The 10,771-nt window shown below is 41.5% G+C and overlaps 1 pseudogene; it reads left to right on the top strand.

The window, feature by feature from the left end:
• Positions 1-430: 430 nt before the first annotated feature.
• On the top strand, positions 431-10,685 carry LOC136479439 (zinc finger BED domain-containing protein RICESLEEPER 2-like; annotated as a pseudogene).
• Positions 10,686-10,771: the final 86 nt, after the last annotated feature.

Genomic DNA, 10,771 nt, shown 5'->3' with positions numbered 1-10,771 from the left:
TAGATTAGAGTTCATGGTAGGGTCCTGCATAGTTGCAGTAACCTGATTTCCTCATCTGACACTTTTTGCAAGCTTTGTTTTAGTATCAGGGATGCATGATTATAATTTAGAAAAAATACGTACAGGTTCCAGTATCATGAGTGAATATCACTTTTACGGTTACTAGTAAATGGGACTTTCTGTTTTATGAAAAGTACAGTACAATAGTATTGTATAAACTTGTACTTGTGATATGCTGCAACATCAATTCTAGATTTTGCTTTAGTTGTATTGCTAGCTGTATAAATTGTACAGTTGTTTCAGTTCTATGCTTTTTTCTATACAATTGTTTTAGTTGTATGCTTTTTTCTATACAATTGTTTCAGTGTACCGTAGAATTAGCTTGCTAGAGCTGTGCTGACTGCACTTATAATCTTGTGATATAGTTATTATGGAGAGGGTTTCATTAGCAACAGCAGCAGAAGTTGGGGATAGTCTTGATGCTATCTCCACTGATCAGTCAGGCCGGTCAGGGAAAAAGAGGGCTAAAGTTTGGGATTATGTTGACTCGGAAATCGTTGATGGAATTAAGAAGGCTATGTGCAAGTATTGCAAGCTCCAGTTGTTTTCTGTGTCAGGGAAAGGGACAACTCACTTGAATAGGCATATTGGATATTATTGTCATCATATCCCTCAAGAGGACAGGGACAGATTCTTAGCAACTTTGAAGAACAAGTCTGATAGAGATAATTCTGTATTTGATCCTGTTGTATTCAGAGGTTTGATTGCAAAGTACTTCCTTAGTGCTGAGGTTGCATTTCGAAAAGTAGATGATCCTTCTTGGAAAGAGATGATAATTTATTGCTAGCCTTCATTCAATGTGGTGGGTCAACAAACTGTTCGTGCAGACTGTCTGATCTTGTATGAAGAAGAGAAATTACAGTTACATCAAAAGATCACAAAGTTGAAGTCTCATGTCAGTTTAACTGCTGATTTATGGTCGTCAAACCAAATTTTGGGGTATCATGGAGTTACAGCTCATTACATTGATGAAGAGTTTGAGCTCCATAAGAAGATTATTGCATTCAAGCAGATCTCTTTCCCCCATAACTCATTTGCTGTGCAAGATGGCATCACGGCTTGCTTGACGGAGTGGGATTTAGTTGATCGTGTGTTCACAGTGACTCTAGATAATGCAAGCGTGAACAACAGAGCGATTAGAGACTTGCGTGCTGCTCTAGGTGCTCAGATGTTCTTTAAGGGTGAACACATACATGTCAGATGTGCCACTCATGTGCTCAATATAATGGTCCAAGCTGGATTGCAAGTCATAACAAATGCAGTTGGAAGGGTAAGAAACATTATCAAGGTTGTCACATCTACACCTTCTCGTCTGCAAACATTCAACTCAATCATTCAGGCATGAGGTCTCAAAGGCAAGTCGGGGCTGGTTCTAGATGTTCCCCACCGCTAGAATGCTACGTATGACATGTTGAATGAAGCTCTGAAATATAAAGCAGCTCTCAACAGATTCGCAGCAGATCAGTATCAGGATGTTCCTAGTGAGCAAGACTGGCAGAAAGCTGAATCGCTTCACAAATTCCTAGAGCAGTTCAGTGAGGCTACAAAAGCATTTTCTGCGGATAGGCATCCAACGGCCCACCTCTTTCTGAAGATGTTGATGGCAATTCGAGATGTATTGCTTGATGAGACGTGGAATACCAATGAACTGCTCAATTAGTTGGCTGAAGCTATGTATACCAAGTTTCAGAAATACTGGGCTGCGCCTAGTATGGTACTTCTCATAGCTGCTATCCTGGACCCATCAATGAAAGCTGATTTTGTCAGGTTCTTTTACTTGACTGTTGAGAATGCAGAAGCGAAAGCGAAGATGAGAGAGCTTAGACAATACTTGAAGAAATATTATCTAGAGTACGAGAGGGTTGTGAGGAACAACACAGGTCCTGTCTTTGTTTCATATGAAGAGGAAGTTTTAAGTCAGGGCGAATCGAGTTCTTCTAGACTTCGTGGCTAACGGTGTGTAGAGCTTTCATTTGCTCAATTTTCATCACAAAACTCGAGTACTCGCTCAGAAAGATCAGAACTAGATATTTATTTGGATGACCCTAGAGTAGTTGTGTGTCCGACAGAGAACTTTAATGTTCTAGCATGGTGGAAGAAAAACTTGGATGCCTATCCTATGTTGTCTTTTGATGGCCAGAGACTTCTTGTCTATTCCTGTTAGCACAGTGCCCTCAGAATCTGCTTTTAGTGCTGCTGGAAGGATACTTGGTAAAAATAGGACATCTCTCTCTCCAGTAACTCTTGAAGCGTTAGGCTGTGCGAAAGATTGGTTGATTGGATTTAATGATGCAGAAGAAGGTAATTGTCATATTTCAGATACATATTGCAAAGCCGATTTTATTTACAATAGTGGTTTAATATGTTTGTGTTGTTCAATGCATGTCAACCAATGACCGGACATCGTATGTTTGAATCAGATGAAGAAGTAGATGATTGACAGGTTAGTGCCCTAGCTGTTGGTTCACTAGGAATGTTGTTTCACTAGGAATGTTGTGATATTCATTGTTTAAAAAACAACTTAATTAGACCCTTTATTTGCATGATTGATGTTTGCTATATGCAATTGATCTTCCTTGTCCACTTAGTTTTTGTGTTACGAATGCTAGCGTCACTGTTACTAATGTTCCATTTATTATTTCGCCAATTTCTAGAATATTGAACTGTGTTTTCTGCTTGAGATAAATTTCATTCATTGTCTTATACAGGACCTCTGAGATGTCAATATGAAGGGAGACCTGTAACTTGTGTATATATTAGGGCTTAGTTTCTTGTTTCATATTTGTTTGGAGTTAGAACTTAGAAGCAAGGCTTCTCATGGCATCTCCGCAAGAATCCAATTCCCTGTGTTTGAAGTGGAAGCTTGTTGATGACTGCCTGTCAAAAGACTGCAAATCTCGCCGTGTCAAATCTGAGAATGGGCCCTCATTCGATTCATTTGCTAAACGGAACATCTTTGAGCATGGTTGACACTTGACACAACTCAAGCTGTCATTTTTTAGCATGGTTGACACTTGACACAACACCTGTGGTGTTCTTCTTTGTTTTGCGTTCTTTGCTTGCTATATATTAGTTAGTTTCTTCTTGAATTTAAGATTGCAGCTGGTATTTCGGCAGTTGGAAACTGGTAGCTTTATCTTTGAGCAAGGCTGAGATGTAATGATTCAATACCCTTGTACTGAGTGATGAGTCTTAAGTGAAGCAAGGTACCACTTCAGTATATTATATTTTATTTGTGAAATGCAGGCAGGCACTAGCGCTCTGCACTGCACTGCACCAGCCGGCGAGTGTGTATCTGTACAGTGTAACCAGCGATCAGGCCCTAATACTGTCCAAGGATCCAATAACCAGCGAGTGTGTATCTGTACACTGTAAAAGGATCGGGCCCTAATAGTGTACAAGGATCGGGCCTGAGGATCTAGATAGGAGTGGATTGGAGCAGGGTATAATTTAAAACGAACAGGGCTGGATCGAACTATCCTGCATAAAAAAGGGTTTGGATCAGGATCGATCTATTCTAAAGTATCTAGGATTAGGGTGGGGTTAGGAGTGGATCAGGATCCATTCCCAGGCGCTACCACCTTTGCGTCCGGGTTCGATCATGGCCCCCGAAGTCGGAGGTGGTTGTTGTCAAGCGTTCCGGATCAGTGCGCACGAGGTGGACTTTGTCGAGTGCATCGTCTGGGTTTCTGATTCCGATCTTCTCTAGCTGCATATTTCTCGGCCATCCTTGGTATACGTGATCCTTCCAGTCCGAGCTGTTGACGTTTCCGGCCATTTCTCAACGTAACCCATGAGTTGCTCGGTGAGTCCCGTCCCGTTCTCCCAGCCACGTACAATGGCGTCATGGACTGGATTGATCCTTGCGGACCCACAGATCATGACCATCAGGCCCACCAGTGCCAGCTTGAGGTTGCCATTGCCGCCACCTGCCACTACTTTAGAGTGCGTTTGGGAGGGCTCCCCCACACCCGCTCCGCCGCCGAAGCTGGAGTCCTCTAGGCGAAGCCACTTTCTGCCCCTCGTCGGTAGGGGAAAAGAGTTCTGGCTCTGTTTAGTTGGGTCAAAGCGTGAAAGCACACTCACAGAGTCCGCTGCGAAGGTCTTACCCAGGCTTTTGGAGTTGAGTACTCGGTACACCCATGATTTCCTTTCCTGCTTCCAACGTCTAGGATGCTTTTGTATTTGTCGCCCCAGTCCAAAACTGTTGACTCGTATTCTTCTGGGAGCACCTGTTTGTTAATAGGGAATTGCTATACGTCACTCGTGTGTTTCTTTCGTTGGCAGCACACAGATATCTGCTCCGTGCGATAAAGGATCGAGGGCTGAAAGCGGTGGGGTCTGTTCCCACCGAGGTGCCCCTTCGTTCTTTGGCTGACGTGTGAGGTCCACTTCTGTCAAAACTGTCTAAGTTTTTGGGAACACGCGCCCGGAGGGGAGAAGACATCTCTCTCCCTCATTTTTTTTAGACTTTTCCCTGTATGCCTTTATAAAAGATCGTAATTTTCTGTGTGCCCCTGAAAAAATTCAGCGGTCTTCAGCGCCACTACTCTAACTTTTTCGTGTCATCCATGCCACTTCCGTCAGTTTGGGCTCTAACGCCGTTAAACTGCAGGTGTGAAAAGACGAAAATGCCCTTAAGTTCAAATATGTTATTAATTTTTTTGAGCATCTTAACGACTTCAAATGAAAAAACTCAAAACTAGAAAGTTGTAGATCTCGTCGAGATCTATAATTTTCATATAAATTTTTTTTTCATTTAATTTCGCAAAAAAAATAATATGATTTTTCTAAGATATATTAATCATATCAAATCATATTTTTTTTGCGAAATTAAATAAAAAAAAATTTATATGAAAATTATAGATCTCGACGAGATCTACAACTTTCTAGTTTTGAGTTTTTTCATTTGAAGTCGTTAAGATGCTCAAAAAAAATTAATAACATATTTGAACTTAAGGGCATTTTCGTCTTTTCACACCTGCAGTTTAACGGCGTTAGAGCCCAAACTGACGGAAGTGGCATGGATGACACGAAAAAGTTGAAGTAGTGGCGCTGAAGACCGCTGAATTTTCTCAAGGGCACACGGGGAATTACGATCTTTTATAAGGGCACAGGGAAAAGTCTCCATTTTTTTCGGACGCTTCTCCTCATCATTTCGCTCCCCGCCGTCGGCGACGGTCTTCCACCCGGCACGCGCGAGGCGATTCGGCGGCGGCAGCGGCTTGAGATCCTCTCCCCGTCGTCGGTGACCGTCTCTCTCCTGGCGCGCGCCCGAGGGATTCATCGGCGGCTGTGGGTTGAGTTCCGGGGAACTCGTTCTTCTTCGTCTCTGACTCGTGTCCTAGGTTTGTAGTGCATCTTGTCTCTGTGTTGTGTTTTGAGGGATTTTGCATCGTATTTGTGGTTTTTTGGGTTGCGCTAGTTCGCCACCACGAGCAGGCAGTGGGTGGGGTGGAGAGATGGAGGTTGTCGGAGGTTTTCGCCTGCGATTTTCTCGTCGTCGCGGCAATTTGTTGGCTCGTCGTGCATCGCTCTGATTTCTAGAGGTTCGTTTGTTTCATGGATCTGGAGATTCGGGTAGGGATTTGGGGATTTGGAGGACAGGATCCATCCTCGCGTCGACCCTGCCGCCTTCGTCACCGCTGCAGCTGCAGCTGCACCACGAGCTCCGGTCGCTGCTGGCCACCGGGAGGAGCCCCGGTGCCTCCGCGCCGCCTCGCTCCTGGCCAGGCTCGCCATCGGGAGGGACAACCAGGACAACATCAGCATCATCGTCGTTGACCTGAAGCACAGGGAGTGAGTGAGTGGTCGGCTGTAGGCTGCTCTGTTCGTTGCCATGCCGTCCTGCAGTCCCAGTCGTCGGCTTAATCGATCTACTAGGAGTGAACTGATATTGTGATGAGGAGGTGATCGTCGATCTGGACCTGACATTTCCTTGTTCTTTCGATTCTAAGACAAGAAGATTCTAGTTGTTTTTCTTCTTCTTCTTTTGGTTAGAATGGATGGAAGATTGCCGTCCTTATTAAGTTAAATTAAAGGGGCAAAAAAAAAAAGAGAAAAAAGAAGTAAGGAAAAGAGAGCAATTGTACAGAGTAAGTATGATATGATGCAACATTTATGTGCATTATCCTTAATAGTAACTTGTTTCCATTTTTCTCAAGGAGGCGAGGCTAAGCTAGCTGCTGCAGTCTCGATCTAGGTAGTTCTGCAGTCCGCAGCCTGATTTTTTCAGAATCGAATGCAGTGCATGTCTGGCTTCATTGATTTGGCTGCTGTCTCTGCATGGAAATACGTTATGAACTCTATTGTCTGCTGGGGCTGTGTGATGCATTTTTGTTACAGGAACTTTGAGAGAGCAGTAGCACTGCCTGTAGGCAGAGTGCTCACTCGCTCTCAATGCAGCAGGAAATGAAGATCATTGCAATCGTTCAGAAATACATTGAACGGTCTTCAGGTCTCAATGCAGAGGAAGTACATTGCAAATCATTCAGAAGTCTCTTCTGTTTACCTATGGCATCTAAAAGGTTCTATACTATGCTTAACTTTTACGTGGTCATTGTCTATTGTCTGCTGGGTATTTGGGTAGGGATTTGGGGATTTGGGTAGGGATTTGGGGATTTCTGTGAATTTCCCGTATAAATAACTTGATCATCCTTAACAACTATTGTTCAAGGTTCACTGCTGTATCAATTCTATTTAAACACCACAGTCGAATCTGCAATGGTTTAGGAGATATAGAAGTTCAAAGTTTGGTAAATTTGGTACATAACTAGGATGCCGGTTAATTATATAGTTTTGTTTCCTGAAAGACTTCTTGCTCTGATGTCAACGGATTGAAACTTATTCTGTGATAGTTATAAGTTACTTCCAAATTTAGCATTGATGGCACAATCTTATAACTGGAAGTAACCTATTTTGTACTTTGATGGCCAACACACGCCTCTTATTTGTCCTTGTCCTTTCACACAAAAAAAATATTTCTTGGTCGATGTGTTGCCACTCAAGTTTGATTCATAGAAATGGATTCATAGAATATGTTCCTGATTTCATCTGGTTTGTTGTGCTGGCCTGCAGAGGAATAGGAGAGGCCACCTAGCGCGTAGTTAGACGAGCAAATTGGAGCAGAAGATGGCATTAGTCAAGCTGAGGGTCGCCTTGCTTGATAGTACTAGCTCCAGCAGCGACTGTGACATGGATAGTGCTTGCGTGCCCACGGTGAGACCCTGTGTGAAATGATTAACACTGGTTTTGGATTAGCACTGTCCCTAATTGCATACATATATAATAGAAATTGCATTCTCAAAAAGTAATAGTTACACTAATTGAAACGTGCAATTTTCTTTTGTACTGTCTGAAATTATTGACATGGTATAAAAAGTAGAACAATTGATTATGCAACTGGCAGAAGGACTTTCAGTCCCCACACACATATCTGTTGTCGCAACTGATTGTAGGCCTTAGTTTTTGTGTCGCAACTGATTTGTAGCTTGTCATTGTCCCTACTAATTTTCTATACTTAGAGAATCCTTGTTTGCAGCTAGAGCTAGTTTGTTATTGTGTATATTTGTCAAGTCTGCTGGCACCGGATTTTCTAATTATAACTCAAGTCTTACCTTCTACTTATGTAGATTATGTGAGGTTGCATAACTATTGGACCAGATTTTGTCTAGAAACCTCCTGTATGCAGGTTATCAGTTTGACCAAACCCACATATTTGTGATTTGTAATGTTCAGAGCTAGACAAACTTCATTAAGATGCACCTAAGATGATTATAATTAGTAAATTTGTCATGCTATGTGCTTATCTGTGTCAAGCTGCCAAAGCACCTATTATAAGGAGCAGTTGGGGTGTTGCACCCATTCCTTCGGATCTGTTCAATTTAAAGTCAGAAGGGAAAAAGTCCATTGTTTATTGTCATTTGTGCCAGCCCATACCAATTTTTTTTGTCATTGTCCTTTCGTAGAAAAAAAATGTTAATTGTGATTTGTGCTAACGCACCTTTCTGTGATTGTGCTTCCATAGGAAATTTTTTTTATTTGTCCTTCCATAGAAAAAATTGTTTTTTGTGATTTGTAATTGTGCTTGAATAGATTAAAATTGACCAATTTTTTTGTCCTTGTCCTTTCGTAGAAAAAAAATTGTCAATTGTGATTTATGCTAACACACCTTTCTGTGATTGTGCTTCCATAGGAAAAAAAATTTATCTATCCTTCCATAGAAAAAATTATTTTTTATGATTTGTGATTGTGCTTGAATAGATTAAAATTGTGTCTTGTCCTTCTATAGAATAAAATTGTTTCTTGTGATCTGTTTTTCTGTCCTATCAGTGAATGGAGCAGGTTTGATATGTGAGTTTAGTGTGCTTATTAAGGGTCTATTTGGTGGTTGTCATATTGGTGTTCAGGTAGTCATGAATTCCCCATTAATTGATGTGTGTGGCTATGTTCTAATTGTTTATCCATTTTCATATGTGTGTGGTTATGAATTTTCAGTTGCAATTTGTTCTCATCCAAGAATTCTTACGTATGCTTCATCGTTAACTATACTTGTGCACTGACGAGTTCCAGTTTCCGCTGTTGAAATTAGATTGTATATACTTGTTATGGGGTTATTGAGTCCTTGATGAAAGTGCACATCTCCCTGATTGCCTCATACAGTTTGATTTTTGTTAGTTCAGCACCCCAACATGTTAATGCTGGTGTTGAATGTTTGTTTTCTGTTTTTATGTTTGTTTGTCAATTTTTGCAATGTAATTGTGTAATGGTGAACTGGTTCTGTAACTTTTTAGTGCATTTGTGCTAAAGCATACTGACATTTCTTCTGGTTCCTGTTTGAATAAGTTGAGTTCTTTGATTTTGTGGTCCTTCTCGATCAGTGAATCAAGTCTTGAATCTTGCCTAGAAGCAGTTACAATCCTAACTTGTTTGTGGTTGAATATGGGGGGATGCTGGTATGCATGTGATAGAAATCTGGCATTAGATACATTGTTTTTTTAGATCCCTGGATTTGATAATTCTTTTTTGTTCATTCTATTTTTGTCCGCTTTCTGTTATTTTTATGGTAGGCAAACTGTTATTAGAACAAGTGGTTCTATTTTAATTTGTACAATTTGAGTTCTGTATTGTTTGTTAGACAACCATCTCATTACATGGGCTCACAGAATGATTTTATTCAGTGTAAACATCAGTTTTTTTAATCTGCCCATTTATTTTGGATGTGTATTGTTTATTGAACCAGTCTAATCACAGAAATGAAACTCTCTTTGATGCATTTATTATGTAAATTGAGAGGAGAGATGGATCAAGCTTTCTTAATGTTTCTTTACATGTGGAACCTGTATTTGTGGGAATCATTGCTCTTGCAATAGTATTTCAATCCATAAAATAAGGACATCTAACTGGCCTCAGATAATTAAATTTACGTCTATCCTTCTTTGTTTCAGGGGTTACAAACGATTGTTTCGGCGAACTGCCCTTGAAGCATCAGACTTTCTCAAAGACGATTGTCTGAAGATAAATTGCACTGTGGGAGTTGTTGTGTCAACTATTGATTACTCCATACCACACTCTATCCATGTTCCAGACTCAGACATCGGCTATGATTTTGGTTCACTGTTGGACAGTCAGGAGGGTGTTGATGTCATTCTTAATGTGGGAGGAGAGAGGTTTCATGCCCATAAGTTGGTGTTGGCTGCACGGTCTCCTGTATTCAATTCTCTATTTTTTGACGATGAATCTGATGGAGAGAAGAGTGAGGTTACTGAGATTGATGAACTAAAGAGTTCTCTATTGATGATATGGAGCCAAAGGTTTTCAAGGTCTGTTGCTGTTCTTGTATTGTGTTTGTGTTTATCCTTCTAGTAAAACAGTGACTAGCAAGTATTTGGTGAATATTTCTTGCAGGCAATGCTTCATTTCATCTATAGAGATACCCTTGTTGATGATAATGAATTGGGTGCGTCAAGCTCTGATGGTTCTGTCTTCGATACTCTGGCAGCTAAGCTGTTGGCTGCAGCCGACAAGTATCAGTTAGTGTCGATGTTTTACCACCGATAGCCTGCCACGGGGGTACCCGGGACAGTTGTTCGGGCTTCGGCGAATAGTGGAACTTGGCGGTTACGCAAAGAGACTCACGATTTATACTGGTTCGGGCCCTCGACTTGGTCAAGTAATAACTTTACGTCCAGTTCGGCGTTAGCCTGTTTGCGTCGTGTTTTTTTGAGTATTGGGTATGTTCAGTTGTTTACAAGGGGTATCCTCACCAGCCCTTTATAGTCCAGGTGCTGGGAGGAGTTGTTTCTTTTCTACTCGGATACAAGGTCAGAGTCCTAAGCTATGCTTCGGGCGCCTTTCCTTGTATAGTCCGAGTTGGAGTTTTTGGTCTTGCACGTTGCTTTGCTCCGTGTTCTTCTTTGCGGTCGGGCTACAGTACGGTCTATGGGGGGCCCGTAGGGTTCCCCATCGACAGTTAGCAAGGATAAGATTGCTATGTGAGTCTTACCTGTGCAAGGGCATATCAGTGGCCTCAGCTGCGAGTACGCTGGCATTGGCTGATAGGCACCGAGCCATGGAGCTTAAAGCTGTTTGCCTAAATTTTCTACAGAAAATCTTTCAGGTACTGAAACTTATGATACCTGATATTGCTTATGATTATATCATCCAAGCGGCCCCATTATTTGCTCCGAGAACTCTTGTTAGTTGAAAATAA

The sequence above is a fragment of the Miscanthus floridulus genome, chromosome 9, assembly GCF_019320115.1.
Source record: "Miscanthus floridulus cultivar M001 chromosome 9, ASM1932011v1, whole genome shotgun sequence".
NCBI lineage: Eukaryota > Viridiplantae > Streptophyta > Magnoliopsida > Poales > Poaceae > Miscanthus > Miscanthus floridulus.
This window is presented reverse-complemented; position numbering and strand designations above follow the sequence as displayed.